At 43.0% G+C, this 12,759-nt stretch overlaps 1 protein-coding gene across 9 annotated transcripts in view; it reads left to right on the forward strand.

Moving 5' to 3' along the window:
• Positions 1–12,759, forward strand: part of LOC124118894 (kin of IRRE-like protein 1) — a 410,728-nt gene that overhangs the window by 160,798 nt on the left and 237,171 nt on the right. For 7 of the 9 annotated variants that reach the window (XR_007221847.1, XR_007221848.1, XR_007221846.1 and 4 more), the window contains exon 1: positions 10,605–10,757. The exons of the other annotated variants lie outside the window; for them this stretch is intronic. The gene's annotated coding sequence lies outside the window, so the exon portion shown is untranslated. Of the gene's footprint in view, positions 1–10,604; positions 10,758–12,759 lie in introns of those variants that run through there. 9 annotated transcript variants of the gene reach the window in all.

Here is a 12,759-nt window from a genome sequence, read left to right on the forward strand (position 1 = left end):
AAGACCTGTTCCGTCGTCTATTACATCAGACACTCTCAATGTAAGACCTGTTCCGTCGTCTATTACATCAGACACTGTCAATGTAAGACCTGTTCTGTCCTCTATTACTTGAGACACTCTCAATGTAAGACCTGTTCCGTCGTCTATTACATCAGACACTGTCAATGTAAGACCTGTTCTGTCCTCTATTACATCAGACACTGACAATGTAAGACCTGTTCTGTCCTCTATTACTTGAGACACTCTCAATGTAAGACCTGTTCTGTCCTCTATTACATCAGACACTGTCAATGTAAGACCTGTTCTGTCCTCTATTACTTGAGACACTGTCAATGTAAGACCTGTTCCGTCCTGCATCACATCAGTCAGGAATCACATAACTCTGATAGTGTCTGATTTATGGCACTGAGACAGTGTGAGGTGCCAATACACAAGACACTGAACCTGTCTGCTGTCAGCCTTGCTATATTAACTAAGTATATCTGTGAAGCCTTTATGTGAGACTCTGGTTGATGGAATGATGTATCTGAAGTTATTGGCTGTCCCAGGTTACAGCTGTCAGCACCATACAGTTCACAGGCATTGTCTGACCTGTGGCCCTTATTATTAACAGATAGCAAGAAACTTGAATAACACTTGTGTGTACTTACTGCATGTACCTAAGTTCTCAACTCTAATTACTTCCATGGCTAATATGTACACAGATATTTTCTGCGATTGCGATGTAATCTGATCAGATTTTCAAACATCTGGTAACCCCTATTGTCAGAAACAGATGAAGTCAGTTTTGCTTGTGTGCAATTTTCTTGGAAAATTACCAAAATGTTCCTGGTGATTGAAAATTGAAAAGACAGAGCTGCTGTTAGGAGGCAGTGTGTGAAATACGATGATACATTGGACGTGTGAATGGAATGTGCTGGAATCAATGTTAAATAAGAGACTTGTCGGCTTTCACCAACCTTTTGCCAATGATCGATGAGTGATCAGCCAGGGTTAGACCACTTGTCTGAAATGGTGGCCAAATCGCAAATTGATAAATTGAGTGGATAACTTGGTGGGTTGAAATTGTAATTTTGGTAATATTGAGAGAAAATAATTACACAAAAAAGTTATTTGAAAGAAATGATAGAGGCTTATTCCTTCAGTGTGCTGTGATAGTATTGATTGATCTAGATACAAAAGTGGTCGTCCGTTCTATTACGTTAGACCTGTGCAGTACTGTGTCTGTGAAGGAGCTACATGACCCTGTGTTGACTGTAATATTGTGTGGATGAGAGACATGCCCAGTTGTCAGAGGAGGAAGCTCATGTGGACAGCCAGTTCCACATCCTGTCATAGCTTGAAGCCATATTAGTTAGCTGAGAAGTTTCGTTTTAAATACTTTTTAAAATTAACTTGAATAAAATATGCAAAGATAGAAACATCTCAAGTGATAAATATATTCCTTTGGGTTTTGAAAAAGTGTGAAATTGTGTCCATGAAATTTTGCACGATGGATATGTTTTTCAGCTGTGTTTTCTTTGATCATGTGCTATTGAAAAGCCATGTTGCCTCTGAGGAAATCAAAGTTGTCCAGTTTGATGAGTGGGATACTCAAATTGTCAAATGTTTCAGAAGAAAGTTTGCTTCAGCAAATTTATAACCTAAGGTCGAAAATATTTCAGATGTTTTGTGATATTACTGTGAGGAATGTGGCCTAATCCAGTTTATGTCTCAAGTTAATGGCTGGTAGGGTATAGAGCGGCTTGTTTACGGTGTCTATCACACAGACATGATGTCACAGGTGTGCTGTGGTATTCAGGAGGATTGGACTACTACAACACTAAGCAGGGTTTATGTGTGTCTGCCCTACACTAGACCGGCTGCTGAGACTGACAGATGGCAGCCATATTAGTCAGGCAATGAACACTACAATAAAGCTGGACTCAGAAACAACTCACCAGTAATTGGAAGGCAACTTTATTATTTCCTTCCTTGGAGATGGACACAACTATATTTGATCCTACTATATGGGCTACTGCAAGGCCTGTTTAGGGTTGATATCGTTATCAGATCATGAGGTGGTGATCCTGGACAAGAGTTGTGTCATCTGTATGAAGGACTTCTCCCAGAGATGTACCAGAGCTACATCAGTGTAAGATAACCTGCTCTCAGCTCCAGGCTGCATTTCTGTCATCAATAGCACTGCATCGTTAGATGCAGTACCCACAACATACCCAGAACTGTACATGGTCCTTATTATTTACTCTCATCTCAGATACCACTTATGAGTGAATTGTTTTGTATAATACCATGATGGTAGGAGACTGGATGCAGCTGAAGATCATGATGGATATGATATACACTGGAATAACACTCCCGGACTTTTGGGGCAGTTATGATGAACCTGTTCTCATTGTGGCAGTGGGGGAAAAATGATTCTAGCTTGTCAATCAGAGCTTTCAAATCCAAATGAAAGCCACTGATTGAAGCAAATTATTTGACAACTTCATCACCGAGAATTAATAGTAATAGGAAAGAACATTTTTGTCAGGTATTTTGAAATAATTATTTACATGTATAATTGTAGCTTATTGATTAAGGAGTTGTAGGTTCCTACAATGTTTCATAGTGTGTGTAGCAGTACGCATTGAGCAGAAAACATGACTGTTGGTTGCAGGTGTGGGTGTAGAGAGGGTATGTTGGTTGCAGGTGTGGGTGTAGAGAGGGTATGTTGGTTGCAGGTGTGGGTGTAGAGAGGGTATGTTGGTTGCAGGTGTGGGTGTAGAGAGGGTGTGTTGGTTACAGGTGTGGGTGTAGAGAGTTTGTGTTGTTTGCAGGTGTGGGTGTAGAAAGGATGTGTTGGTTATAGGTGTGAGTGTAGAGAGGATGTGTTGGTTACAGGTGTGGGTGTAGAGAGGGTATGTTGGTTGCAGGTGTGGGTGTAGAGAGGGTATGTTGGTTGCAGGTGTGGGTGTAGAGAGGGTATGTTGGTTACAGGTGTGGGTGTAGAGAGGGTATGTTGGTTGCAGGTGTGGGTGTGTTGGTTATAGGTGTGGGTGTAGAGAGGGTATGTTGGTTACAGGTGTGGGTGTAGAGAGGGTATGTTGGTTACAGGTGTGGGTGTAGAGAGGGTATGTTGGTTACAGGTGTGGGTGTAGAGAGGGTATGTTGGTTGCAGGTGTGGGTGTGTTGGTTATAGGTGTGGGTGTAGAGAGGGTATGTTGGTTACAGGTGTGGGTGTAGAGAGGGTATGTTGGTTACAGGTGTGGGTGTAGAGAGGGTATGTTGGTTGCAGGTGTGGGTGTAGAGAGGGTATGTTGGTTACAGGTGTGGGTGTAGAGAGGGTATGTTGGTTACAGGTGTGGGTGTAGAGAGGATGTGTTGGTTGCAGGTGTGGGTGTAGAGAGGGTGTGTTGGTTGCAGGTGTGGGTATAGAGAGGATGTGTTGGTTGAAAGTGTGGATGTAGAGTAGCATCTGTTATGTGGTTATACTGACACTTGTAATAATGATAATGACAATTATGTTGTGAATGTATCACTTTAATTTGTGTGATGTGAATGGCTGTATTTCATCCTTTATTCAAGGAGAGCAGTAACTTGATCACAGCAGTTGCAGCTTATTACCTCTGTGTAGACCAGACATTGACAAAAACGTTAATATCTTTGTATGAAGACAAAAAATCTCTGATGGGTGTTTTTGTTAGAACAAAGGTGCAGAAAAACCGCCAAAGGTTAGAGCCGACAGCTTTGATCAGATGAAGCAATAAGGACCCAGACACAAAATCAATCAATCGATTGGAAAATATCAATACTCTTCATGTAGTCCTTAAAACAATACGCCCAAAACACAGTGGTTATCGGACATCAATAGGGGACTGTTGATGGTGGTTACTCTATCGTCTGTGCCTTGCGCACAGTGAGTGTTAGCCTTGAGACAGTTGTGTACAGTCAGGGATACAGGTAGTAATGGTAAAACAGTTTATGGCATGTCTGTCTGGTGTCTGGTGTCTGTGAGATGTCTGTAGGGTGTCTGGTGTCTGTGACATGTCTGTCTTGGGTCTAGAAGCTGTGGCATGTCTGTCTGGGTCTAGAGTATGTGGCATGTCTGTCTGGTGTCTGGTGTCTGTGAGATGTCTGTAGGGTGTCTGGTGTCTGTGACATGTCTGTCTTGGGTCTAGAGTCTGTGGCATGTCTGCCTTGGGTCTGGTGTCTGTGGCATGTCTGTAGGGTGTCTGGTGTCTGTGGCATGTCTGTCTGGGTCTAGAGTCTGTGGCATGTCTGTAGGGTGTCTGGTGTCTGTGGCATGTCTGTCTGGGTCTAGAGTCTGTGGCATGTCTGCCTGGGGTCTGGTGTCTGTGGCATGTCTGTAGGGTGTCTGGTGTCTGTGGCATGTCTGTCTGGGTCTAGAGTCTGTGGCATGTCTGCCTGGGGTCTGGTGTCTGTGGCATGTCTGTAGGGTGTCTGGTGTCTGTGGCATGTCTGTCTGGGTCTAGAGTCTGTGGCATGAGTCTGTTGTCTACACTGTGACCTTGAGTCAGTACAAGATGAAAAAGTACTTGTGTGACTAGAAACACTATATTAGCCTCTCTGTATGGACACTGATTGAAATACAAGGGACAGATTCCCCCAGCTGAATTATCTCATCATTAGCCTGTAAAACAGGCATGATTGTGTCAGGTGTAGGGCTGATGGAGGGCTGTGTGGCGAGGGGCATCTCAATCCAGGAAGCAGGGTGCTATCCTGCTGCCAACCCAAGTCAACCCAAACTAGTGATGGCTTTTTGTGTTTACATTTGTGTAAGCATCTACTGTTTATTGTGTTTGTTAGTTAGACAATCATAGGCTTTGCATCACAGGAAAAGTAACTGAGGTAACATGTCAGCTGAATTGGTTAGTAGAGACTTACTCTTGTCTTCATTGGAAATATGGCAGAGTGTTATACCCTGTGGACATTAACTGATTGAAAGAAATACTTCCTGCTGATCGAGGGCTCATTGCAAATGTTTCAGCACACAGGTTTTTTTAGGTGTGTTTATTGTAATCTAGGGCTCAGAATTGGGTATACTGCATGCACATGTTGTGTGGTAAAGCCTGAGACAGTGTGAGTAAGCATATGTTGCAGTTGTGTCACTTACAACATAGGCTGGACAACAGTCAGTAATAATTGTCACAAACAGAAAAACACAGTGGTTCAAATATAAACTTATGTGTTGTATAATGAGATTTGAGATATATCAAATAGTGATTATTAAACTTTGTTTCACTATAGTTCTGTGTAGAAGATGTCAACAATATTAAATTCCTTCTTATTTTGCCAGACAACTGTTTATAGAGTTTATTTAAGGAGTACACAGCTGCATTCTGACAGACATTCTGTGGAGTACACAGCTGTATTCCAACAGACATTCTGTGGAGTACACAGCTGCATTCTGACAGACATTCTGTGGAGTACACAGCTGTATTGTGACAGACATTCTGTGGAGTACACAGCTGTATGGTGCCAGACATTCTGTGGAGTACACAGCTGCATTCTGACAGACATTCTGTGGAGTACACAACTGCATTCTGACAGACATTCTGTGGAGTACACAGCTGTATTGTGACAGACATTCTGTGGAGTACACAGCTGTAATCTGACAGACATTCTGTGGAGTACACAGCTGTATTCTGACAGACATTCTGTGGAGTACACAGCTGTATTCTGACAGACATTATGTGGAGTACACAGCTGTATTGTGACAGACATTCTGTGGAGTACACAGCTGTATGGTGTCAGACATTCTGTGGAGTACACAGCTGTATTCTGACAGACATTTTGTGGAGTACACAGTTGTATTCTGACAGACATTTTGTGGAGTACACAGTTGTATTCTGACAGACATTTTGTGGAGTACACAGCTGTATTGTGACAGACATTCTGTGGAGTACACACCTGTATTCTTACAGACATTCTGTGGAGTACACAGCTGTATTCTGACAGACATTCTGTGGAGTACACAGCTGTATTGTGACAGACATTCTGTGGAGTACACAGCTGTATGGTGTCAGACATTCTGTGGAGTACACAGCTGTATTCTGACAGACATTCTGTGGAGTACACAGCTGTATTCTGACAGACATTATGTGGAGTACACAGCTGTATTGTGACAGACATTCTGTGGAGTACACATCTGTATTCTGACAGACATTCTGTGGAGTACACAGCTGTATTCTGATAGACATTCTGTGGAGTACACAGCTGTATTTTGGCAGACATTCTGTGGAGTACACAGCTGTATTGTGACAGACATTCTGTGTAGTACACAGCTGTATTGTGACAGACATTCTGTGGAGTACACAGCTGTATTGTGACAGACATTCTGTGGAGTACACAGCTGTATTGTGACAGACATTCTGTGGAGTACACAGCTGTATGGTGTCAGACATTCTGTGGATTACACAGCTGTATTCTGACAGACATTCTGTGGAGTACACAGCTGTATTCTGACAGACATTCTGTGGAGTACACACCTGTATTCCAACAGACATTCTGTGGAGTACACAGCTGTATTCTGACAGACATTCTGTGGAGTACACACCTGTATTCTTACAGACATTCTGTGGAGTACACACCTGTATTGTGACCAACATTCTGTGGAGTACACAGCTGTATTGTGACAGACATTCTGTGGAGTACACAGCTGTATGGTGTCAGACATTCTGTGTAGTACACAGCTGTATTCTGACACATTCTGTGGAGTACACAGCTGTATTGTGACAGACATTCCGTGGAGTACAGCTGTATGGTGCCACACATTCTGTGGAGTACACAGCTGTATGGTGCCAGACATTCTGTGGAGTACACAGCTGTATGGTGCCAGACATTCTGTAGAGTACACAGCTGTATTCTGACAGACATTTATGTGGAGTACACAGCTGCATTCTGACAGACATTCAGTGGAATACACACCTGTATTCTGAGAGACATTCTGTGGAGTACACAGCTGTATTGTGACAGACATTCTGTGGAGTACACAGCTGCATTCTGACAGACATTCTGTGGAGTACACACCTGTATTCCAACAGACATTCTGTGGAGTACACAGCTGTATTGTGAAAGACATTCTGTGGAGTACACACCTGTATTGTGACAGACATTCAGTGGAGTACACAGCTGTATTCTGACAGACATTCTGTGGAGTACACACCTGTATTCTTACAGACATTCTGTGGAGTACACAGCTGTATTGTGACAGACATTCTGTGTAGTACACAGCTGTATTCTGACAGACATTCTGTGGAGTACACAGCTGCATTCTGACAGACATTCAGTGGAGTACACAGCTGTATTGTGACAGACATTCTATGGAGTACACAGCTGTATTGTGACAGACATTCAGTGGAGTACACAGCTGTATTCTGACAGACATTCTGTGGAGTACACAGCTGTATTCTGACAGACATTCTGTGGAGTACACACCTGTATTCTTACAGACATTCTATGGAGTACACAGCTGTATTGTGACAGACATTCTGTGTAGTACACAGCTGTATTCTGACAGACATTCTGTGGAGTACACTGCTGTATTGTGACAGACATTCTGTGGGGTACACAGCTGTATTGTGACAGACATTCTCTGGAGTACACAGCTGTGTTGTGACAGACATTCTGTGGAGTACACAGCTGTATTTTTGCAGACATTCTGTGGAGTACACAGCTGTATTGTGACAGACATTCTGTGGAGTACACAGCTGCATTCTGACAGACATTCAGTGGAGTACACAGCTGTATTCTGACAGACATTCTGTGGAGTACACACCTGTATTGTGACCAACATTCTGTGGAGTACACAGCTGTATTGTGACAGACATTCTGTGGAGTACACAGCTGTATGGTGTCAGACATTCTGTGTAGTACACAGCTGTATTCTGACACATTCTGTGGAGTACACAGCTGTATTGTGACAGACATTCCGTGGAGTACAGCTGTATGGTGCCACACATTCTGTGGAGTACACAGCTGTATGGTGCCAGACATTCTGTGGAGTACACAGCTGTATTGTGACAGACATTCTGTGTAGTACACAGCTGTATTGTGACAGACATTCTGTGGAGTACACAGCTGCATTCTGACAGACATTCAGTGGAGTACACAGCTGTATTGTGACAGACATTCTATGGAGTACACAGCTGTATTGTGACAGACATTCAGTGGAGTACACAGCTGTATTCTGACAGACATTCTGTGGAGTACACAGCTGTATTCTGACAGACATTCTGTGGAGTACACACCTGTATTCTTACAGACATTCTATGGAGTACACAGCTGTATTGTGACAGACATTCTGTGTAGTACACAGCTGTATTCTGACAGACATTCTGTGGAGTACACTGCTGTATTGTGACAGACATTCTGTGGGGTACACAGCTGTATTGTGACAGACATTCTCTGGAGTACACAGCTGTGTTGTGACAGACATTCTGTGGAGTACACAGCTGTATTTTTGCAGACATTCTGTGGAGTACACAGCTGTATTGTGACAGACATTCTGTGGAGTACACAGCTGCATTCTGACAGACATTCAGTGGAGTACACAGCTGTATTCTGACAGACATTCTGTGGAGTACACACCTGTATTGTGACCAACATTCTGTGGAGTACACAGCTGTATTGTGACAGACATTCTGTGGAGTACACAGCTGTATGGTGTCAGACATTCTGTGTAGTACACAGCTGTATTCTGACACATTCTGTGGAGTACACAGCTGTATTGTGACAGACATTCCGTGGAGTACAGCTGTATGGTGCCACACATTCTGTGGAGTACACAGCTGTATGGTGCCAGACATTCTGTGGAGTACACAGCTGTATTCTGACAGACATTCTGTAGAGTACACAGCTGTATTCTGACAGACATTTATGTGGAGTACACAGCTGCATTCTGACAGACATTCAGTGGAATACACACCTGTATTCTGAGAGACATTCTGTGGAGTACACAGCTGTATTGTGACAGACATTCTGTGGAGTACACAGCTGCATTCTGACAGACATTCTGTGGAGTACACACCTGTATTCCAACAGACATTCTGTGGAGTACACAGCTGTATTGTGACAGACATTCTGTGGAGTACACAGCTGTATTGTGACAGACATTCAGTGGAGTACACAGCTGTATTGTGACAGACATTCTGTGGAGTACACACCTGTATTCTTACAGACATTCTGTGGAGTACACAGCTGTATTGTGACAGACATTCTGTGTAGTACACAGCTGTATTCTGACAGACATTCTGTGGAGTACACTGCTGTATTCTGACAGACATTCTGTGGAGTACACAGCTGTATGGTGCCAGACATTCTGTGTAGTATACAGCTGTATTGTGACAGACATTCCGTGGAGTACACAGCTGCATTCTGACAGACATTCAGTGGAGTACACAGCTGTATTGTGACAGACATTCTATGGAGTACACAGCTGTATTGTGACAGACATTCAGTGGAGTACACAGCTGTATTCTGACAGACATTCTGTGGAGTACACAGCTGTATTCTGACAGACATTCTGTGGAGTACACACCTGTATTCTTACAGACATTCTATGGAGTACACAGCTGTATTGTGACAGACATTCTGTGTAGTACACAGCTGTATTCTGACAGACATTCTGTGGAGTACACTGCTGTATTGTGACAGACATTCTGTGGGGTACACAGCTGTATTGTGACAGACATTCTCTGGAGTACACAGCTGTGTTGTGACAGACATTCTGTGGAGTACACAGCTGTATTTTTGCAGACATTCTGTGGAGTACACAGCTGTATTGTGACAGACATTCTGTGGAGTACACAGCTGCATTCTGACAGACATTCAGTGGAGTACACAGCTGTATTCTGACAGACATTCTGTGGAGTACACAGCTGCATTCTGACAGACATTCTGTGGAGTACACAGCTGTATTGTGACAGACATTCTGTGGAGTACACAGCTGTATTTTTGCAGACATTCCGTGGAGTACACTGTGGAATACTGCTGATCACTTGTGCTCAGACATATGTTGGGTATATATCTGTATGTGTGTGTCAGGGTGTGAACCGGGTCCTTTATGACAGGAAAGAGGAGCTAAGTTATAAATATAAAGTATTTGATATGAAATGTGATGCCCCATACATATTCTAACAATACCTAGAAGTCCCCATTCCTGCTCTGTCCTTTATATAGGGGAATATTGGAACATCTTTTGGGAAACCATAGACATTGTGAATCGATAACAGGCATTTAGATGGGCAAGCTTCTCTTTCAACTTGTGTAACATGTTGATCAAACTATTGCATGAAACTAAAAAACGAACATGTGTAAATATGTGCGCTAAAAGAGGATAACTAACGGACACTACGAATGTAGCGGCACGAAAATGGCACTGCAAGCACTAAGCCATCGATAAATCGAGAAATCTTTTCACAGCGATGTGTAACTCCTTGAATGGGTTTCACCCTTTTGGATTCCCTAAACATATAGATATTATCAATAGGACTCAGGCTGCTTCAGTATGAGGTCTCATGGATTGATTTCTTCCTGGCTGCAGCAGTTCATTATTGCACACAGCAGGCCCTATACCGCCAGCTCTGCTCCCTGACTGGCTGACCAGTGGAACAGAGTGGCTGGCCGGACACACAAGCACTGGCTACAACTTTACTCAGATAGTAGGTCTACATGCTTCCCAGTGATGGAACTATGTGACTCTGTGGCTCATGCTGTGTGACGTGTCAGGTGACTGTGGCACAGGCACATCACAGGTAGGTTCATCATACCAGGAACTACTTCCAGGAGTTGGAGGGTGTACATATTGATTGATACTTGCCATCAGCCTGCACAGGTACAAAAACAATTGTTTCTGTTCAATCGTCCATGTTTCTGTGAGTTGTTACATGTATATATATCTGAAGAGGTTTCATACATGTCATTATGAAACAAGTGGTAAGATTTAGGTATACTTTAATCAAGAGATTTACACTAGAAATAGTTATGAATGGGTTTTGTTTTCAATAACTGGCTCTCAAAGGTGGGACACATGTAAGTTCATCTCAAATGTCAAAATAGTCATCAAAATAATACATTGTTTCAGTAGGCAATGGCTGAGAATAATATTGGAAATTTTTAAAAATTTCACCCTTGCCTCTTAGATGCCAGTTATATGTCACTCATCAAGGAGAGTGAAAAACCTTGGCAAGTCTCAGAATGTTATACTTCAGTTGACTTGTGTTGATATATTTGATGTCAAAAGACACTTAAGTGATATTCTGTTTCCCTACCTTACTTGCAATTGATACTACAATCAATGCACAAATATCCATTATTATATTCACCTTTTATCTAAATATTCTTTCATTCATCCATCTGTCAATGTTTCACAGCTATTCATCCATCCATAAAATCAGGCATTGTTGCATCAGTCAATGTGTTCTTTCCTGGGTGCCTACTTCTGCTGCATCTGTTACTGCTGCTTTGTGTGCTCTGTTATGTCAGCCAAGCCCCCTCCCCCTCCCGCTCCCCCCTCCCCCTCCGTCTCACGCCCTCCCATTCACTGATGTGCCATAAAATCCTAGAAATGCAACAGTAATGATTTAAGTATTCACTCTCTAGACCATCCTATTTTCATTTTCATGAGCATGGCTGATAAGTCAGAGTATGCTGCAGTTGTGAGTGATAGTCCAGTGACTATACTGGTGATGGCTTATATGAATAGGGCCTGGATCAATGCTTAATATGGAGTATGTTACAATAGTGAAGGGCCTGATTAGTAGCCAATACATAATCAACTAATGTTTGATTTATCCTAATCTTGTGGCTTAATAGTTCCCACAGGACCAGAGAAACCCTTCACCAGGGCTCAAAGTGTTCAAATAACAGGGAAACCCAGCAACAAAGCTCAAAGTGTTCAAATAACGGTGAAACCCTATACCAGGGCTCAATGTGTTCAAATAACAGGGAAACCCACCAACAAAGCTCAAAGTGTTCAAATAACAGGGAAACCCACCAACAAAGCTCAAAGTGTTCAAATAACAGGGAAACCCTTCACCAGGGCTCAAAGTGTTCAAATAACAGGGAAACCCAGCAACAAAGCTCAAAGTGTTCAAATAACAGGGAAACCCAGCAACAAAGCTCAAAGTGTTCAAATAACAGGGAAACCCACCAACAAAGCTCAAAGTGTTGAAATAACCGTGAAACCCTACACCAGGGCTCAAAGTGTTCAAATAACAGCAAACCCTTCTAACACGGTTTAATATGTACAACCAACAGTAAAACCAAAGAGGGCTCAAAGTGTTCAAACAACAGTAAAACCTCCAGCAGGGCTCAACGCGTTTACACAACAGTGACACCTCAAACAGGGCTCAACGCGTTTACACAACAGTGACACCTCCAGCAGAGCTCAAAGTGATCAAACAACAGTGACACCTCCAGCAGGGCTGATAGTGATCAAACAACAGTGACACCTCCAGCAGGGCTCAATGTGTTCAAACAACAGTGACACCTCCAGCAGAGCTCAAAGTGATCAAACAACAGTGACACCTCCAGCAGGGCTCAAAGTGATCAAACAACAGTGACACCTCCAGCAGGGCTCAAAGTGTTCAAACAACAGCGACACCTCCAGCAGGGCTCAACGTGTTCACACAACAGTGACACCTCCAGCAGGGCTGATAGTGATCAAGGAACAGTGACACCTCCAGCAGGGCTGATAGTGATCAAACAACAGTGACACCTCCAGCAGGGCTCAACGTGTTTACACAACAGTGACAC

Source organism: Haliotis rufescens, unplaced genomic scaffold (genome assembly GCF_023055435.1).
Source record: "Haliotis rufescens isolate VD_foot unplaced genomic scaffold, xgHalRufe1.0.p SCAF_18, whole genome shotgun sequence".
Classification (NCBI taxonomy): Eukaryota; Metazoa; Mollusca; class Gastropoda; order Lepetellida; family Haliotidae; genus Haliotis; species Haliotis rufescens.